This window comes from Carassius carassius, chromosome 40, assembly GCF_963082965.1.
Source record: "Carassius carassius chromosome 40, fCarCar2.1, whole genome shotgun sequence".
NCBI classification, from domain to species: domain Eukaryota; kingdom Metazoa; phylum Chordata; class Actinopteri; order Cypriniformes; family Cyprinidae; genus Carassius; species Carassius carassius.
The window spans coordinates 28,552,421-28,557,420 of record NC_081794.1 but is presented as its reverse complement, the minus strand read 5'-3'; the positions used below and the strand labels follow the sequence as shown (position 1 = coordinate 28,557,420).

At 34.1% G+C, this 5,000-nt stretch overlaps 1 protein-coding gene across 1 annotated transcript in view; it reads left to right on the top strand.

The window, feature by feature from the left end:
• LOC132122522 (paladin-like) overlaps positions 1-5,000 on the top strand; it is a 42,308-nt gene that overhangs the window by 26,596 nt on the left and 10,712 nt on the right. The gene's annotated exons all lie outside the window — the stretch shown is intronic.

Sequence of the window (5,000 nt, the reverse complement as noted above, 5' to 3'; positions counted from 1 at the left end):
TAGACTCTCGCTTCAGTCTGTCTGAGGCACGTGGGACACAAACCAGAAAGAGCTTTTTAAAACACACTGTTTCCGTCTGATTGCTGGTTTACAGTTGTGTTTACACTCTTGATACTGTGACTGCGGAGGAAGAAATGTCAGGCTCATGACGTCAAATCATTTTACAGATTTTTTCTTCTATTACTAAAATTCTAATAAATATTTATTTAATCTTAAATATTTATTGTTCTAAATAATAATTTTATATTAATACATTTCATTTATTTTATAATATTTATTCATTAATACTAGTTTTATATATAACAAAATAATGTTTAATTACATTTTGATTTATTCTAAGTATACGCTCTTTTATTTTGTTCTAATATCTATTTTTAATACTTTTAATACATTTTAATACGTTAACACTATTATTTATTTATTTATTTATTTGTTTTATTTTATTTTAAATGCAATAAAACAAAATATTACATTTAATTCTAAATATGCATTAAAAACCTGCCATTTTATTCTATTTTATTATATTATTGTCTTATTATTTTATTTTGTATTTTTTTATGCATTGAAGCAGTAAAGGAGAAGCATGATGAAGTGCTCATCAAACATGTTCCTCCTTCACTAGTGTTGTAAATCTCCTCATTTTCAATAATGATTAGTTTGGCAGCTCTGCGTGTTTGATCTGTAACTGTATTCTTGTCGTCTCTGAGTGTCCAGTAGTTGGCAGCACGTTTCCTCCGTTAGATTTCCACAATTTCTCCATAATCAGAAGCTAATCAACTTCAGCCTCTATTCATACAAGCAGCCCAGATGTCAAGAGCCTCCTTGATTTCATCAGAAGGATTCTGGGAAAGCCCTCTAGTGTTTGTTTGATGCTTCCTCGTGCATTAAGATCTGCAGTGGGCTGTGAAAGCCTAATGACTGACAGAGGTTTCTGTGATTGTGTTTGTGCGCCTCAGTGTGGCTCTTATGTAAAGCTCAGAGGGGGGCAGCTGGACAATCAGTGCGGGTTTGTGCAGCGAGAGCCGCTCTCAATGGATCACATTGTTCTGAGCCGCTGTTTTTTCCCCTCTGCGTTCAGTCATTACAGCACTGGAGCCCGGCTCAGATTAGTTTTCCCCATGTGGAAAGCAAACACTAATCCTTCTTTTCTGTCTCTTGTCTCTTTGCTTTAGATAAGCGCTGTTGTCGGAGAGCGATTTGTAATTGAAATGATCACACGATGCTTTAGTGCACAAATGAGTGTGATCTAGTGAGAGATCTAGTGGTTTGAGACCCTTTTAAAGGGACAGTTCACCTAAAAATGACAATTCTGTCATCATTTGCTCATTCTCAAGCTGTTTGAGCTTCTTACATGTGTGGAGCATAAAAGAAGATATTTTGAAGAATGTTGGAGGGCAATGCTGCTGTGTTTCCCAAAAGCATTGAAACCCTAAGTTGATGTATTGGTTTCATTACGATGATTTTAGGGGAACAGTTGCTGGCAGACTTTGACTTCCATGGAAGGGTTAAAACAATACGATGGAAGTCAATGGCTACCGTCAGCTGTTTGGTTACAGAGATTCTTCAAAATACCTTAAAAACTTAAATGATGACCGAATTAAAACGTTTGGGTGAACTTTCCCTTTAAGCATATGCTTCTATATTATGCTTTGTTCAGAATGACCATATTTTCCAGAATATAGCTGTATAAATAGTAATCTTATATGTGCTAAACTTATGTTCCAAAGTTTTTTTAAATTTAATTTTCTGGAATCTTTTAGACTATTTCCGAATGGAAAAATAAAATGCATCTTATACACCTATGCAACTTAATTTTGTTTTTCTGTCTCAATTCAATTTTGGCCCGATGTGACTTATTTTCCAGATAATATTGTATGTAATTTTTTAAAGGCGTCATGAAATGAAAATCTTATTTTCTTTAATGTTTGTTACAGATCTTATTGTATCTTTTTTGATGTAATTTTTCATCTATAATTTTTTTTCCTTTTTATAAACTGAAAAAAAGGATTATTTTTTGATATTCCATTACACTCAGATATACTCTATCATAATATGGATGAAAAGATCTTTCTTTAACACTTTAACATCATGAGACAACAGCTTTTAATCAGGACAAACTTAGAAATACTTCTTATGGACTTAGGACATCTGTCTTGCCTTGTTTTCTGTCTGTCTTGTTTCCGTCATCTGATGTCGCAATCACGTTTTGCATCACTCTGTTTCCATGGCAACCACATCCCACTCTGGACCACTGACATTAGCTTCAGTTCTTGTGTGGTTTGTTTGATTACAATGTAAACTTTCAGACAGCTTTGACACCCACGAGCCTCCTGTCTGTATCACACATGTCTGATGGATTATCTGAAAGAACTTCCTTTCCACTTTTTATTTTAATTGAAAATTTTGTTCTGCGCGTATTGCTCTAGTCAGACTGATTCTGGTTTCAGGTTCCCATCCAACGCTGAAGCCAAATCATATAGTGAGTCAAAGCTGAAAAACCCAATGAAATATTCAAGTAAAAGTGGAGGAAATGTAAATAAAGAAAGAAAAAATAAAGAAAATAAAGAAAGGCCCTCATGGTGTGGAAGGCAGTGTGGAAAAATATTTGCAGAAGGAAGAGAAGAGAGAGAGAGAGAGAGAGAGAGAGAGAGAGAGAGAGAACGAGGGATGGAGCCGATTCAGACGGTGGGAATTTAGGAGAGACCTCCGCACAAAAAGATCCTGGTGCATGAAAATGTGTGGCAAAATCATTCGTCTAAAACAATTAGAGCCATCATTCTGAGATCAAAGCTGTGAGCAGCTCGGTTTTGCTTTGCAATGAGATGCAAAAGAGATGTTTTGGGATTTTAAAAGCCACGGTTAATCTCCAAACATAAATTGCAAGACATTTCTGTAGCAGTGATATACACATATATGCTCCGTTCTGGAAAAGGCATGGACATTTAATGGACGATTTTAAAGGCACTGTTAGCACTAGAAGATCCTAAAAACATCCAGTCCTAGAAATCTATTGACTTCTGATCATCTGACGTACACTAGTATATTATTAATATGCAAGTAATTTCATTGTGAGTACTACCAGGTCTTTTTAATCATAAATTATGTATACATATATAAAAAAAATTAATACATGGGTAACATTTGACTCTTGGGGGCAAGAAAAAAAGGCTTTTTAGGATGTACAGTATGCATCAGAAATGGCCTTCCACGCATCAGAGCAGTCATGAATGACTTAAAGAGGTTGCATGCGTGTACTAAACTGTAGAGCTTTGACTCCTGGTGATACTTCCTGTTTTAACCAGAAATGTGCACGCTTTTTGTATGAAAGATTTTTTTTTATGCATTAGATTCTTTCAGGGGCTCATTCCGTGAATGATGAATCTCTCTGTGTATCACAGCAGGTGATGTCTGCTGACAGACTCTTTCTGTGTGTGATGCTAAAAACACAGAATTGCAAAACTGTTGATTTTTAACTGTTTTAGCAGCAAATGTGCAGAATTCTCCATTGTGTTGTTGATGTGGTTTGTAAGCGGTTATAAAGCAGATTGTTCCGGTGCTTGATTCTGATTGGCTGAGCCACGTTCAAAGCTGTTCTAAATAACTCTACAAAGTAACAAACACCTTTGTTTACGTTTGTGTGTTGCTCGGCAACCACTTTGTTGCAACCACAACTGTTTGTGAGGAGCTACATTGTTTGGTGGAAGAATACTGTTTTTATTAATATCTTTACATTTTATTTGCTCTGTTTTATTCTGTGAAACCGTACTAGGTATATTGAATAACCGCTTTATGAAAGCAATAAGTCCCGTGAAGCCCACATTTCACTTTTTAAGAAAGAGGCTGTATTTTATCCTTATCTTTTTCTTAATAATAATAAAAAAATATAACGTAATGACGTTAAATGATGCTAATAATTTAATGTATTGTACAAATGCAATAATAAAAATATAATTTTATATTACATTTATATTCTATGAATTTAATTGAAATGAACAACAAAGTTGTTATTAATTATCTGATGAACTATTACTAGAAATATTTTTTTATTATTGTTGAAACTTAAAAAACATTTCAGCACACAAGGCCGTGTAAAAATGAGACGGATGAGTGAAGATGAAAATGGCTTTTTAATAGCCGAGTGTGTTTCTCAGAATCAGTCGATTGGACTAATTACAGTTTTAATGAACTTCTCACACACAGCCGTTGTTCTTCACACAGATCAACACACACAGCTCTCTTTAATCGCCATTGATTGCTGCAAGCTCTCGTTTGGTGATGTCTATCATTGAATATGATGTCTGAAGTCAGAGAGTAATGAGAGGAGGGCAGAGAACTGTGTGTTCATAACTTTTTTAACTAATACTTGATTATTGAGCAAGGATGCATTAAATTGAGCGGAATAAATGCTGTTCTTTTGAACTTTCTATTCATCTGTGAATCCTGAAAAATAAAATGCATCAGTTTCCACACAAATATTGAGCAGCACAACTGTGTTCAACACTGATAATAATCAGAAATGTTTCTCCAGCAGTAAATCATCATATTATTCTGATTTCTGAAGATCATGTGACACTGAAGACTGGAGGAATGATGCTGAAAATACAGCGGAGCATCACAGAAATAAATTACACTTTAACACAGATTCACACAGAAAACAGCTGTTTTACATTCTAATACTATTTCACAATTTTACAGATTTTTTTTCTGTATTTTTTAATCAAAGAAATGCAGCCTTGGTGAGCAGAAGAGATTTCTTTCAAAACCATTAAATTATGAAAAGATATTATTTTTATTGTTTCAAGAAATCTAATTATAAATTAATTGTATTATGAATTGCTTTACTGTTTTATTATTATTATCTGGTGGAAACTAGGGTAAATATTCCATCATTGAATTTAAAAGTTGCTGAAAATTAAGTAAATGCTCTGAAGCTGCTTGGCTTTACTACTTCAATATCATCACAGAAGTCTGAATAGAAAGGATTTGCACTGTCTGTTTTG